This window comes from Chiloscyllium punctatum, unplaced genomic scaffold, assembly GCF_047496795.1.
Source record: "Chiloscyllium punctatum isolate Juve2018m unplaced genomic scaffold, sChiPun1.3 scaffold_1427, whole genome shotgun sequence".
NCBI lineage: Eukaryota > Metazoa > Chordata > Chondrichthyes > Orectolobiformes > Hemiscylliidae > Chiloscyllium > Chiloscyllium punctatum.
The window spans coordinates 27,501-30,000 of NW_027311161.1; the positions used below are offsets into that span (position 1 = coordinate 27,501).

Genomic DNA, 2,500 nt, shown 5'->3' on the forward strand with positions numbered 1-2,500 from the left:
GTGGTCACCGCCAAACCCCCACAACTCGAGCAAGTGAAAAAAAAAAGTAACAAATAAGAAAGGATCGTCGGCTTGGGGGTACGCCCGTTTCCGTTTCAACTTGTCTCGCGAGGGTGGTTTCGGGGCCAGCAGGAGAGCTCGTCGGGGTAGCAGGCCCTGCAGCCGTGGTCACCGCCAAACCCCCACAACTCGAGCAAGTGAAAAAAAAAAGTAACAAATAAGAAAGGATCTCTGTCGGCTTGGGGGTACGCCCGTTTCCGTTTCAACTTGTCTCGCGAGGGTGGTTTCGGGGCCAGCAGGAGAGCTCGTCGGGGTAGCAGGCCCTGCAGCCGTGGTCACCGCCAAATCGCCACAACTCGAGCAAGTGAAAAAAAAAGTAACAAATAAGAAAGGATCGTCGGCTTGGGGGTACGCCCGTTTCCGTTTCAACTTGTCTCGCGAGGGTGGTTTCGGGGCCAGCAGGAGAGCTCGTCGGGGTAGCAGGCCCTGCAGCCGTGGTCACCGCCAAACCCCCCACAACTGTTGGGCGCCTACCTGCGCGGGGCAGGAGGACACTTTCCGATTTCAAATCTCCGTTTGCCGAGTCCACCCCGAACGCACGCGGGCGGGCGGGTTCGCATCACCCTTCGTCACAAGGGGCGAAGCCCGTTCCACCGTCTCGTCAGTAGTGCCGACCGGTCTGTGATCGACGAGGGGAGCCACACCAGGTCCGGCCCTGCTGCTTGGCGGCACCGCGTCGTCGGGAGCTCGCGACAGACGGAGGGTTTCGGTGTACTCTCCAGCCACGGGAAACGAAGCCGGTGATGCAGGCGCCGGTCTTTCGCTCCCAAATCGGCTGGGTTTACATCGTTGCTATCTAGTCACGCTCCCTTCAAACCCGACGGGGTACCTATTCCCCTCACCCGTCTGTGCGTATACAGCCTCTTTGCACTTGCGGGATGGGGGTGGTGGTTTAAAGACTCTCGAGTTGCCGCCCGTCGGTCTCCGAGCTCCGTGCAGTAGTGATCCCCAGCGAACTGCCAGCAGGGCGAACGAGCGATCCCGCTCTCGGTCGGGGCGCCTGGCGTCGATCGGTGGTCGGTGGCTTGCGGGCAAGCTGCGCTGTGAGTGTGGGAACGAGTATGACGAGCCGTTGCCGCGACTCCCAGTCCACCTCGGCGGTGGCTGGGCCGGGCGGGCGTCTGCTCGGGCGAGTGCCGCCCCCGCCTCCTCGCAGGAAGTCCGCTCGCCGACACGCCGCCACGTGCACGCGTCAGTGACGCTGCCGAACCGATGGCCGGTGCCCGTTCCCGCCTCTGCTTTTCCTAGGGCAAAGCTGCTGCACGCCTCGTGATACTAGGCGGGCGACATGGTGGCGGTGATCCTGCCTCCGTCGCTGCGGTGCGTTGGGGCACGCATCGCCTCTTGGGCGCCCTGTCCTCCTCCCCCCAATAGACGTATGTTTCTGCGGGCCGCACCAGGATGGTGCTCCCCATCGCTTCACGCCACCCTGCTCCGCCCGCACGCCGGCGTGCAGGTGGCTGTAGCTCAAGGTGGGGAGCGTATGTGCGGTCCGGGTCGCTTTCCTCTGGCGAGGGAGAGACCTAAAACAAACTCAGACAACTCTTGACGGTGGATCACTCGGCTCGTGCGTCGATGACGAACGCAGCTAGCTGCGAGAATTAATGTGAATTGCAGGACACATTGATCATCGACACTTTGAACGCACTTTGCGGCCCCGGGTTCTTCCCGGGGCCACGCCTGTCTGAGGGTCGTTTGGCAATCAATCGCACTCGCCTTGGCTGGCGAGAGCGCGGCTGGGGTGTCGCAGAGGACCCGTCCTCTTTGTCCCCCTAAGTTCAGACTCCGGAGCCCTCCGGCGTCGGAGCGCTTGGCCTTTCCCCCCCACCCTGCACATTCCGTTCGTCAGGCTCGACGCCATCCCCCCGCCGGGGAGCGCGGCCTGGCGTCCGTCTGTGTCGTGGCAGTGGGGCCAGCACGGCTGTCACCGGTCCCAGAATGGCTGTCGGTGGTTCACACTGTGTGTGTGTGCCAACCCTCCTGGTCTCTGGGACACGGAGCTGCCACGAAGTGTTGAGCCTCCAGTGGGGGGTCTGCCTAAGCTCTGCACGTCCGCATTGGGTCCGTCTCTCGGTTGGCTGGCAGTGGAAAGAGTGAAGGGAGCCGCGGAGGTCCGGTGCTGGTGCGCCGCCGGCCTGACCGTGGAGCTCGCCGGTTTGACACGCTGACCCGACTCGATGGTTGATCGATTGAGAGTGCTGGGAGCTGCAGGCCGCCCGCTGCTGCAGCCGCCCGTCTCGTGGTTCGTCCTCGGCCTTAAGTGGCCGGCGGGGCGTCTGATCCTGTCTCCCCTGCTGGCGCCGAGTGCCTGGCCGAGGGAGGAGGTTTTCGTCGAACGCTGTGACTTGGACGGTCGCACGCGCGTGGATCGCTGGCTCTTGGCTCTCCCGTTCAGTCCGCACGTTTTCCGCTCCGTCCTGCCACCGGTCTCGGGAGGTAC

The 2,500-nt window shown here is 63.6% G+C and overlaps 1 non-coding gene across 1 annotated transcript; it reads left to right on the forward strand.

The window, feature by feature from the left end:
- The first annotated feature begins 1,600 nt into the window (after positions 1 to 1,600).
- Positions 1,601 to 1,754, forward strand: LOC140475136 (5.8S ribosomal RNA). Its single transcript, XR_011959716.1, has one exon. It is a non-coding gene; the product is annotated as a 5.8S ribosomal RNA (ribosomal RNA).
- The last annotated feature ends 746 nt before the right edge of the window (positions 1,755 to 2,500 follow it).